The sequence below is a fragment of the Vitis riparia genome, chromosome 17, assembly GCF_004353265.1.
Source record: "Vitis riparia cultivar Riparia Gloire de Montpellier isolate 1030 chromosome 17, EGFV_Vit.rip_1.0, whole genome shotgun sequence".
In the NCBI taxonomy this organism is placed as follows: domain Eukaryota; kingdom Viridiplantae; phylum Streptophyta; class Magnoliopsida; order Vitales; family Vitaceae; genus Vitis; species Vitis riparia.
This window is the reverse complement of record NC_048447.1, coordinates 5,971,756-5,985,491: the sequence shown is the minus strand read 5'-3', so window position 1 is coordinate 5,985,491 and position 13,736 is coordinate 5,971,756. Positions and strand designations below refer to the sequence as shown.

The following is a 13,736-nucleotide window of genomic DNA, read 5'->3' as shown; positions in this document are numbered from 1 at the left end:
GATTTTTAATTTTCAACCCAAAACTTATACATCTTGGGGGAAAAAAAAAACAAAGGGAAAATGGAATTTGAAAACTTTCTTGTTTTAGACACATTTGAAATTTTGAATGGGTATTTGTCAAATTTAAGAATGTTAAGAACATGAACAAGGAAACCCACTTGTTCTTTTTCCCCTTTTCTACCCTTTAGCATCCTTCTCAATGGAGACATGTCTTCCCAACTTTAATTTACAGTAAACAATGAGAGCATTTTGCATTTAGAATGTAAAAATGCAAAGTGGGTTTTATGCTAATGAATTCTAATGTTTATGTAGTTGTGAGGGATTTTTATTAATACATGATCAAAACTAGAAAGAGCAAAGTTGTAGATTAAGGTTACATTTGATTGTTTTCAAGAAGGTGTAGTTACACACTTTCTTGAAATTGGGCAAGTTTATAGGAAATAACTTTATTTATACTATTTAAAAATACGATAAATGGGTTTAAATTTGTAAATTGTAACTCAAACCTTGACGTTATAAGTGGGCTATTTTTAGGATAAATTTGATATTAAAGAATTCAGTTTTGTTATCTTTATTTTTTCACTCTTTGAATAAAAAAAATATGACAAAGGGAAAATTTCAAGTTGAACAAGTATGTGTCTTAATAATTATTTGGTGAAATGTAGAATGCATGTGAAGATGATTTTTCAAGTTGAGGAAGTGTGTGTAGAAGGATTAGAATTTTTCTTTTGTGTCTTATTTAGAATTTCCTTTTATTCATTCAAGATTAATAGTCTCTCTTGTATTTTTTCTAAGCTTTAGGATCAATAATGAGGGATAGTTCAAACATAGTGTTTTGTTACATTAATGGAAAAAGGATCAATGCACCTAGTGAGATTTGCTACAATTTTCCTTCAGTAAAGGCTATGTTAGTTAGACGCGACTCAACATTCAATGAATTAGTTGTACATTTATGTGAGGTGTTGTGCAAAGGTTCTACTCAAGTAAAGTTGAAGTTGGTTTATCATTATCCAATTAATCTTTGAGATGGTAATTTCAACTTTGTAGCAATACCCATAAATGACGATGATGACGTGAGTTTAATGTTTAATGTTTAATGTAACAACAAAGTTCCCTCCACCTCATACTGTTGAGTTGTATGTAGAGATCATATCAGTACAAATGGAGAATGTTGGCTTCACCATTGACTTGTCAATTGATGTACCACTCTCTCATAAAAGATTAATGGATGTTAATGATGCACTTGAAATGAGTGAAGATGATGATGAACCTCTAATGAAGATAGATTTCAATGCGGTGCATGATATGGTCACGAGTGAAAGGTATGTTTATGAGGCACTTGAAAACCATGATGTTTAAGATAATGATGTTGAGAGAATGAAGCATCTAGGAAATGAGTCTACACACCTTGATCATGAATATGTCATCCCTTCCTTGATGTTGAGTTAGTTGAATTGGGATGTGATAAATGTTATGCCTCAAGAGAACTTAGGGCACGTAGTGGAATGTGGAATGATCATGATGTATTGTATAAGAGCTTATGGTTTGGACTTATAATATGATGTTAAAAGATTTGCATATGCAACAATAAGAATTTGGTTGTACTTGAATCAAAGTTGCATTTATGGTTAGTAAGATGCAAGAGGTGGGATGAAGTTTGTAAGTGGAAACTTCGTGCATGTCAACATAAAAACTCACCATTTGTTTGAGATAACACAATACAAAAGTTTTCATACTTGTGTATATCCTAAACTCTTATAAGCCTACTCTCAATTGGGATCCACCTTGATTTTTAGGAGATACAAAATGTTGTAAGGAAGGATTCATTTACATCAGTGCCAACATTGCATTAGATAATAAAAGATAAATATGGATATGAAGTTCACTATAGAAGAGTTTGGGAAGCAAAGAGAAAAGCAATTATGACAGTGTTTGGTGATTATAATGCATCTTACTACCTTCTACCCAAGTGGATGAATGTTCTTCAAGCAACTAATCTTGGTACAAAAGTTGTTTGGAAAATAAATCCCTTGGGAAACTTTAATGGCAATGTAAGATTTAAAATATTGTTTTGGGCATTTGGAGTCACTATAGAAGGATTCAAGCATTGTAGGTCAATCATTCAAATTGATGGTACATTCCTATATGGAAAGTACATAGGGAAGCTATTGATTGCAACTTCAATTGATCCCACTGGACATTTCTTCCCTCTTGTATTTGCAGTTGTTATGGAGAAAATAATAGATAATTAGTTTTAGTTTTAGTTTCTTTCTACAATGAGGTTTCATGTTACTCAAAGGGATGGGATATGCTTAATATTTTATTGTCATGTAAGAATCAAGGCATCAGTACAAAATGTCAAAGTTGGATGAACTCCACCCCATGCTTATCATAGATATTGTTTAAGACATGTGGCAATCAATTTCAATAAAAAAATATAGAAACGAAGTCTTAAAAGACTTAGTGTACAAGGTTGGATCCCAACATCAACCTTGCAAGTTTTAGTTGTGCATAGAGGAACTATAGAAGTTGAATGAGAAGTGTGTGCATTTCTTTGATAAAGTAGATAAAGAGAAATGAACACAAGCATATGATGGGGGATCTTGGTATGGATGTATGATGACAGATATTGCAAGGAGCATTAATGGGGTGTTTAGGGGAGCTCGTATATTGCCTATTATTGCATTGGTACAATTAATTTTTTACAATTTTGTTGCTTACTTTGAAAGGTGTGGAATATAAACACAATCTAAACTAAAAAAAAAAATAAAATGAAATGTACACTTCTTATGCAAAGAATAAAATCATCAATTAGGAGGCTAAGGCAAGTAGGCATAGTGTTACTATATTTCATCGAACAAAAGAGGCCTTTGAGGTAACCATTACTGTTCATGCATTCCATATGGATGGGGGCAATAATAAGCAATTCATGAAGCTTAAGGAAGATACTTGTACTTGTCACAATTGCCCCCATGTCTTAGTTGTTTGTGCTTATGTAAGGTTAGACAATTAACAATTTGTGGATGCCTATTATAGGATGGAAAAATATGTAGCTTGTTATGTTCTATAATCTAGTCTAATACCACATGAAGACTATTGGCCTCAACAAGATTTCCCAATTTTGCATCTTGATCCAATAATGTTATGAGAATAAGGATGACTTACATCATCACACATATGAAAATGAGATGGATTAGAGAGAACCTAGTGTAAAGGTCTAGTGTGGTGCATGCAAGTAAGAGGGTCATAATTGACGTAAGTGTCCTAACAAAGATCAAAGACAATCCTCTAACATCCCTAATGAATGACTTTTGAAATATGTAATGATGTATGAACTTTTGGTGATGCATGAACTTTTCATGATGTATTGACTATTGTCGATGTATGAACTTTTGGTGATGTATGAACTTTTCAATAAGTTGTAATTATATGCTATGGCATAATACATACATACATACATACATACATACATACATATATATATATATATATATATATATATATATATATATCTATGTATGTATGTATTATGCCATAGCATATATATTACAACTTATTGGAGAATATTTATTTGCAAACAAGTCTGGTTTCTTTGTGAAACTCATGTTTCTTCATATTTATTAGATTTTAAGGTTGTTGGTGGGTTTATTTAGGGTAGTGCTTGCTTAGCTTGACTTTATAGGGAGATTTGTTGAGCATCTCATGTTCAGGCAGGTGACGTAGATGACCTATTAATATTATTGCAACTACGGGCATGAGAGAGATTTCCACATATTGTCTCTCAAAGATTGGAGGTATTTCTACATGATATCATTGGTGATGATAGCCTTCCATTCCCACCACCTCCATTGGGTACATGGTATATATAACAATTGATATTTTCTTATAAAAAATTCATTAGGAACTTCACTTACATTTTATCTCAGCTAACATGTTATTACTTTATGTTAGGTGGAGAGATGTTTTCTCTATCACAGAGGTATCCACGCATGTCCTTGGCTAGTATAGATTTACCTTTGATAAACATAGGCCAAGTCACAGTATATGGTAACCTTACACATCTGATATCATATCTACATTACCAAACTACTATACTATTAGTGATGACATTTGGTGTACTATTTTACCACTTATTTGTTTCCATATTGTTGAGTGACATAGGTCAGATCGAGTTCTACGCTAATTTGGTATGGCCTAGCATATACCAGAGTCATGTTATACTAGCATTAAACCACATAGCATTGACTTATGAGGTCAACATGATCTTGATTCGAGGGTTAAGCATCAAGAGTATATAGAGAGATGGAGCCACCATCATGATCATGTAGTTAGTAGTGAGTTAGTATTTGAAGATATTTCATATTACGGCCCTTGTATTAGTGGTATTGTTCGATCACACATCGATTTATCACTAAGCAAGGATCCTTCCATAATATTATGGTAATTTCAAGAATATTACTTTTTCATTCATTTTCTTTTGGTTTGCCTTTAATTGTAACTAACATCTTCTACTTTGGACATGTAGGCCAACAAATTGGAATGAATAAATGAGTTGTTAGGGTCAAATACTCCACCAACAACAAAGAAAGATATACATTCATTGTCTTATAAGTACCTTGCAAGTAGTGGATGAGATGAGTCGGTCACATATTAATCCCTCTATTACAATCTCACATTTATCTTCACAACGAGGTAAGAGAGGAAGAAGGAAAGGGAGGTGTAGAAGACATGTTATGGAGCAGCATCAACATTCTCAAACTCATATAGCACCTATTATCGAGGAACATATAGAGGATCTACCATCCACATCATTACAGACACCTATTCAGCCTTATAGTACCCCAACAACATATCAACAATAATCGACATTGGTCATGATAGCATCCTCATCTATTCTAGCTCCTGTAACACCTCACAGAGGCTAAGGTCAAGCACGATGTCGAGGACGAGGGAGTGCACGTATAGAGCATGATGGATTAGTTTCTCATGTTATTGATTTTCCTCTTGATGAGGTCATAGCAGACCTTATAGATGGTTGATTACTACTCAAAAAGTGCTATTTTATAGCTTGTAATTAACTCTTTTAAACACTTTTGAGTAGTAGTTATTACTTTTTAACTCAATTGGCATGTTAAGGACCCTTGCAATCGTTTCTAATCAAATTGTGTTAAGTTTTGGTGTTTTTGATAGCTTTTTGATCACCAAAGCAATCTAAGATGAGGGAAAGATTTATATAATCCATGGAAAAGAAAATGGAAGCTCATTTACATGAAGAATTCAAGCGTTGGAGCTTCGTAGTTCTTTGCCAAAGCCAATCAAGAATGCAAGGAGGAAAAAGAGAGAAATCTAACATGAAGAATTCAAGAGGATATCAACTATTGGACACATTTTGAGTACTTTCTGGAGTCCATTTCATGCATACTATATGTCATTTTGAATATCAGGAAGTCAAGAGTCCAACGCTTCAAACGGTGTGTGAATTGGAGTTGAAGCGAAGAAGTTATGGCCGTTTGAAGACAACCGCATCAAGTTGTGCGAAAATTTCGCAACTGCGAAATGAGCTGCTAAATTTCACAGCCCAAAGCTCATTTCGCAGTTGTGAAACCCACCTTTGGCACACGAGTGCCATTTCGCAACCCATGCCTCCATCTTCGCAACTGCGAACCACGTTGCGAAATCACCTCCAAGCTGCAAATGAAGTTGCAAATCATCTCCAAGTTGTGGAATCATCTCCAAGTTGTGAAATCACCTCCAAGTTGCAAAACCAAAGTTCAAACTTGCAAAATGGATAATTCAACATGTGAATCACCTTGCGAAATCCACTTGTGCAATCTCATATATTTGCAACCGACTCAGTTAGATTTTTTCTCAAGATATTTTGTGTAAATTTCTATTTTCTCCTTGTAATCAGTCAAAGATATTATTGGGATATTTCTTAGAAAATGTCTTCTCTATATATATCTTTGAACCAATGTAATGAAAGAACGAATCCATCATGTAATCGACGATAGTAAGAAATATATTTTACAGAGCACTTGCTTTGTTTTTCCTTCATATTTTTGTTTTCTCATTATTTTTATTTCTAGCAAATCAAACTTCGAGGATGTTTCTTCAGAGGATGAGTGGCTAGGCTCTTTGTCTCTTGGAGTGAAGAAAGCCGGGTAAGTTTCCGAATGCAAAAATTGGAAGTTTTGTTGTTTCAGCTTTTAATGAAGAGAAAGTGTGACCCGTTAATGGTTTTTATCTTTTTAGTTAACTTAAAACGCCTTTAAATCACCTGGGCCAACACTTGATAAGGCAAGTGATTTTGTCCATTGAGATGCACTAGTTTATCTCTTGCGAGCCTTTGGGAGGTGATTTGAAGGTAGGATTTTCTAGAATTGCCAACACTTGGTAAGCTTTTGGACTCTAAGGGGACATCCATTAGTTATCTCTTGTGAGCTTTTGACGGGTAATCCAAGGTTAAGGATCACCTTGAATGGCCAATACTAGGTGAGAGGTATGAACCATTGCAAGATGCATTAGTGAGAGGGATTTAGTGTTTGAACCCATTAATGGGAAGCATCTGTACCACACTGGTTCGGGAAATAACTATATGTTAAATCCCCAATGCGAGGAAAAGAAACAAGTGACCGGAACTCCCTTTTTGTATAAGGAATCTGAGCCTAGTGATATGACACTCCAAGAAACGCTTTTCTTTATTAGTAAAATCAGTTACTATTTTTAGTTAGCTTAAAACCAAACCTTTTTCACTCAAACATCTTTATATTTTCTTTTAAAGCTAACCTTGAAATGAAAAAGCACCAATTCAGCTTTGAATTAATATCAATTGTGAAGTGAAAACCCATCCCAGTGAACGATCCTAGAGCCACTATGCTATGCTAGCAGAGGCTATCCTAGTACATGGTGTAATAGGTTATAAATTTTGTATATTACTCCCGTCTGAGGACCACAATCAAGGAACACCAGCTGGACACGAATCAAATGGCACCATTGTCAGGGACCATTGAGAGGACATGAATCAACTGATACACCAATTGGGAACGAATCAATGATGTAGAGGATACTAATGTCACTTCTGATGTTCAAAGTGCTTCTGATGCTCTAACTGTTTTTGGTGTTTTAGGTTCTTTTGATGTTCAGGTTCCTTGTGATGTTTCTCTTGATGTCTACATTACCTTTAATGTTCATGCTTTTAATGTGAATTACCAAAGATGTCCAAGACATAAAGAGGAGAGCCCCTCCATGTGGTACTTGATCCCTCCATGTGACATTTTTACTTTTAATTGAGAGAACCAAACTCTAACTTTCTTTATGTAGTGTTATTTGACATAAGCAACTTCAGGACAATGTGAATGTATGCTTGTTTTGTTATTATATATCTACATGTGTTATTTTTTTCTTCTTGGAATGACAAACTCTTTTATATTTAAGGACACTTGAGATTGTCATTTAACAATTGATGGTTGTATTATAATCAAGATATGGTGCATAGTAGATATTGTTAGGTGTAGTTATATAACAATCTTCTGTTAACTTTTTTTTTTTTTTTTTTTAAATTTATAGTTCAAGGTTTTGTCAAGTTTTTTGTTGTTTAACTATTGACAGTAAGTTGACTATTTCTTTGGTTAATTGATGGTTTTTTCATAGTCTATTACCTTATCGAGATGGTAGTTGCTAATTACATCTCCCCCACTAGTCGTCTAAAGAGTACTTTCCCTTAGGAAACATCCTTTGCTTCTAGCGGTTAGTACCCTCATTTTCCTTTTTAGGTAGGTTGTAAGTGTTTATTTAGATGAAATAATTGTGCAAGATCCTGATACAAGACAATTTTTTTGTCCAACCTCTTTAAATGCTGAAAATTGAATACTATATCCCATAGTAGAGCATCCATGGTATAAGTTAGAATAATGAAACAAAATTTACTTTATTCGATAGAAGAATGCATGCCATGCACACTATTCATTCTAGTAATCTTTATTGCAAGTTCTATTATGAAGTTTGTTAGGTAAAATTGTTTTCTTATGTGATTCATTATTATAAGTTTTCTGTAATGCTTTACTAGAAATGTTTGTCTTATGTTCTTGTTGATAGCAATAGTTAGAGCCTATCTAAGGCTTCTTATGGCTTATGATTTGTTGAGATACATTTCTTGTTTGATGTTATGACTAATATACATTTCTTATTCATTCTATAATATATTTTTGATAAAAAGAAAGAAGAAATTAACTATAACAAGAAACACATCAAGAAGAAAACTAATTAAAAATAACTCTAGCAATTGTTATTTGCTATTACAAGCTAAGTTTTATGACAATTACTAAAACATGTTACGTACTTTAGTGTTACAAAGCTCTAGGATATTAGGGGCGTACTACCTTGGTGTTGTTTATACTTGAGAGGGTAATAACAAAAATTAAAAATCTGGTTTTGGTATTTTTTTTTGGGGTTAGACAACAGTTTATACTTGCTGTGAGTATATCTTTCATGGCTCTTTTATTTTAATATCCCTTTTTTTTTTTTGCCACTAAAATCCCACTCCTTGTTGTTGAAGAACATTTTTATTTTACAAAAATAAATACCTGTTTGTTTTGCGTTTACAGTTATACATTCAATAGATTTATCACTCTTCTTAACAGTAACAAAGAAAAATAAACATAGACATGGAAGTTGATATAACTTACGTATTTATTTCTTGTTTAGTATATTGATTTTTCTTATTAGGGCATCTTCATGTCCTCTTATCAATAAAATTCTAATGTTTTTTTATAGCTCTCATAAAATGTATCTGCAATTGAAGGTTAAAGTAGGAGTTGAGATGATATTGATTAATGCAATTGCTAATAGCATGGGCATCCCTTTGTGGATATTATTTGGTGGAATGTCAAATTCCATAACTATTGATATAACAATTCAGTTCCTGCCTTGATGATTATATCTCACTGAAAACTATATCTTTAAGTTCTTAGTTGTTTTTTTTTCTTACGTTTCATTAACTTACATGGTGAAATGAGGGGCTCGACATTGACCAATACTAATTTATAGATACTAAATATAAAGAATTAACCTGAACTAATGAGACTACAAAAACTTTACACATGAAAATTAATCTTAGCCATCTCCATATGTGTAGATTCCAATCATTTCCCCTGTTGATGCTGCTGAATTGGCTACAAAGTATTGCAAACAAGGATTCAAGACCGAAGCTTAAAATGGGAAAGAATCTAAATGCAGACATAGAAGTTCTTCAAGCCATTCGTGTGGCACACCTTGATTGCTTATTTATCTTAGATGCTAATGAAGGATGCACTCCAAAGGTAGCCATTGAAGTTCTTGAAAAGTTACATGGTAAAGGATGTTTTAAAGAACAGTACCAAAAGGGAAAAAAATGTTTTCCAAACATAATGCACCTATTAGCCACTTTAGACAATTAACTTATCAAAAACTAAAGAACTATTTTCTTGTGCATGATATAAAATGAAAGGTTCTCTCCCCCAACGTATGGCCATTTCTCATTTCATTCTAATTATTTTGGCTTCATGACTAGTGAAAAATCATTAATATATTATTTTGTTATAGAAATGGGAGTGGCTTATGTTCTATTTGAACAACCTATTCATAGGGATGATTGGGAAGGTCTTGGTCATGTTGGTAATGTTTCTAGAGATAAATATGGGGTATTTGTTGCCGCTGATGAGAGTTGTCGGAATTTAGTTGATGTTAAGAAAATAATGGAAGGAAACCTTGCAAATGTCATTAATATTAAAGTAGCGAAAGTTAGGTCCTTGGGGCCCTTGAAATTATTGATGTAGCAAGAGTAGCGAGCCTTAATCTAATCATAGGTGGTATGATTGAAACTAGATTAGCGATGACCTTTGTTTGCCATCTTGTTGTTGGCCTTAGGTGTTTCAAGTAACCTCCATAATTTTTTTCTTTTGTTCATTTGCATACATTATAATCATTTTCTATTATAAGTAACCACAATTTGAAGTATTGACTCTTCATATTGTTTGAAGTATTGACTCTATTCATGAAAAGAGTAATTTTAAGTGTTTTGCATGTGGCAAACTATCCAACATTTTAATAGGACATAGAACAATATACCTCTTTCCTTACCTTTTTTCTTATGTTAACATTAATGAAAGAAAACTTCTTTTTTTTGTAACAATCTTAGTTGTACCCATATGATAATCCTCATTAGTTTTGATCTGAAGCACTAATCTAATGTTTAAAAATTCCAAACATTATAGCTTAACAAAATAACAAAATTAAAGACTATAACTACAAGTGAAATTTGATTCATTTGAGCATTATTTATCTTCTAGGCAATCAGATGATTGAAATTTGATTCCTTTGCAGATCATATGAGGACCACATTCTTCCTAGCTTACATTGAACTCGTCTGTTGAAAATATGAGTTTTAATTTTACACTGAACTCGTCTTTTCTACATATGATTTTTGGATTTAACACTAAACTCCTTTATTGAAAAGACAAGTTCTAATTTTACATTGAACTCATCTTTTCAATAGACTAGGTCTATGTGGAATCCCATGCACAATAAACTATCGTAGTTTTAGAAATAGTTTAGGGAGGATGACTTTTTAATAAATATTTTTAAAAAATGTTGTACTTCTGTAGAAACACTAACAATTACTCCCATGAGCTTTTACAACAACTTCACCAGCTCCACCAGTGCTACCTATTTCTCTCCTGCATTACCCAACCATTTTTTCCCTCCATAAAAAAATCAACATCTAAGCATTCTTCTCTTTCTCTCTCTCTATTTTTATTTATTTATTTATTTATTTTGTCATATCCTATTGCAAGCAACCTTGTAAATTTTTTTTTTCCACTAAGAAGGCACATACAACCATAAAACCTCACTTTTTTTTTTATTTGTTTTCAACTCTCAAATATCTCAACCTCCCATGGTTTTAAAAGGCTCAAGGCACACCAAGGAGCAAAATAGTCTTGGAGCTTGCAGCGCAAGACGTGGGCTTTAGTGAAGTGAGGCACACCCTAATTTATATATATATATATATATATATATATATTTTTATATAATATAATCAAATTTAACAATAATTTATTTGTCCTAAACACATAAATCATCAAATATCATCCAAAACTTCAATTTAATCAACAAAAAACATAAAAATAAAGAACTCCAAGCATAAAAACAAATCCAAATCCATATTGCTAATAGCCTAATACATATCCAAATCCAAAGTTTCCAAGCCAAAACTTGAAATTTGTCCACAATTCAAAAACATCATTAAAAAACACTTAAATAACAAATTTGTCCATAACAAGCAATCATCACTCCTCCTCCAAATCAACAAAATCATCATCATCATCATTTCCATCATCACATTTGTAGCCTTCCCCATATTCTTCATTTGCTAAATCAACCATGTCTCCATCTTCATCTTCATCTATTAGTGAATGAGAAGTCAAAGTTCTAGAACTTGAAGCTATCCCCCTCGTTGGTGATATTATGCTTGAGCTCACTCTAGCTCTATCTCTAGTATAAAACCTAGCCTCCTCGGCTCTAGTAGCTCTAGCAACATCACTCCATGTCAAATTATCATCATCAAATACAAAATCATCTTGTGCACCTCCATGAGAATCCTCATCTTCCATTATTCCTATCAACCATTCATTGTTATCATCTATATCTTTTAAGGAAATTGGGTCAATGGTGTTACGTTCATTGTATCTTCTCTTCAAGGCTCAATTATACTTAATGTATACCAAATCATTCAAGTGTTGATGATCTAACCTATTTCTCCTCTTGCTATGAATCTGCCAAAATTCATAAGCTCATAAATATATTTTAAAGTTTTAACTTTTAAGTTACATTCAAGACTCTATTAGACTATTACTTTGATTATTTTGGTCATTTACATTTTCAAAGATGCTCCAATTCTGTTCACAACCTAATGCACTGCATGTTAAGTTGAGGACTTTCATTGCAAACCTTTGCAAATTTGGAGCTAAAGCTTCATATGCAGCCCACCATTCAACTATAGTATAGATATTAACAATTTAGTGCAACAATTCACCTATTTTAGCAAAAATACAATCTAGTAATTTAAATAAACAAAACTAAATAACTAATCTGTTGCTCTAGTCTTCCCTGTCCTAACAACTAACTCATTCTCGCATAATCCTTGGGAATTTGTGTACAAGCTCACTTCAACCATAATTTTTTCTTGCTTAACGAGGTCTCTTATTAGCATTAAGATGCATTTATACAAATCACTCATAATATCTGCATCATGCTATATTTCTGGTTTATCATAGAAGAATTCCGGGTTCAAAAAGTACCCTACTGCATGCAAAGGCCAATGAAGCCGAATCTCCCACATCTTATCAATGATTTTGAAGATTTCTTTGTACTTCTCTTCATTTCCATTAAAAATTCTCACAATTGTATCCTTAGCTCTATTCATGGCCTCATAGATGTATCCCATAGGAGTTTTTTTTTCACCATCGACCAAACGAAGCACACTAACTAGGGGACCCAAAACCTTTAAACAAAACAAAATAGTGTTCCAAAATGAAGGCATTAGAACTATGTTGGCTATAGTTTTCCCCTTCTACTCTTTTGCCTATTTACTCTCTGACCAATCTGAACTTATAAACATTTTCCTCAAGTTGTTTTTTTGTTCATGCAATCATGATAATGTGATGAAATCAGTTGCAAATCAAGTCTTAGCAGGCCTAAGCAATTCTCTTTGTCTAGTAAACCGCCTCATCATGTTGAGTAGCCCTGAGCGATTATAAATATACCCATTTAGTGATATAGCCCTCTCCAATGTCCTCTAGATGTTTGGTAACTTTCCAATATCTTCCAACATCAAGTCAAGACAATGTGTAGCACATGCTGTCCAATACAAATGCAAGCGTTTTAATTCTAACAACCTCCTTATGTGACATTGTAGATAATAAATAATTCAAATTTTAAAAGTAAATAAAAATTCAAGAATTAGTATTTATTACCTGCCATCACATAACTTGAGTGATTATCTATTATAACTTGAATTACATTCTCCTCACCAACTTACTCTACCCATTTGTTAAGTAACTCAAACATCTTTTCTCCCGTCTTAATCATTGAAGAAGCATCAATAGATTCCATGAACATGGTTCCCTTTGAACAATTAACCAAAAAGTTCATCAAAGTTCTCTCTTTCCTATCGGTCCATCCATCCGACATAATTGAGCATCCATTTTTTTTTCCATTCCACCTTATGATCTTTCATCAAATCTTTTATGAGAGCCAATTCTTTCTTAAGGTTAGTAACTCTTACCTCATGAAGAGTTGGTCCCTTCATACCCACATCATATTGGCCAATAGCCTCAATCATTGGTTGGAAACTCGGATATGTGACTGCATTAAATGGAATAACAACCTCATACATCCATCGTGTGATAAGCATACAAGTTCTTTCTCTTGCTTCGTTTTTGTAGGTATCATTGATGGTAGTTTGATTCATCTTCCTACTCCTTCGATTTTGAACAACCATCTCTACATTAGGAGTGAAAAAATGATCCATAGGACCTTTTCGTCTTGGTTTTTTTTTAAGAAAACATCCTACCACCACTTCCTCTTCGGTTACTACCTCCACTAGAAATGTTGGTGACATTCATTCTACTATTAATCTCCACACCAAAATCTTCATCTTCCAAACCAAACAAATCTTCATTAACATCTTCGCTCCCTATATT

The 13,736-nt window shown here is 33.2% G+C and overlaps 1 pseudogene; it reads left to right on the top strand.

The window, feature by feature from the left end:
• The first annotated feature begins 1,161 nt into the window (after window positions 1-1,161).
• LOC117904035 lies at window positions 1,162-9,916 on the top strand (annotated as a pseudogene).
• Window positions 9,917-13,736: the final 3,820 nt, after the last annotated feature.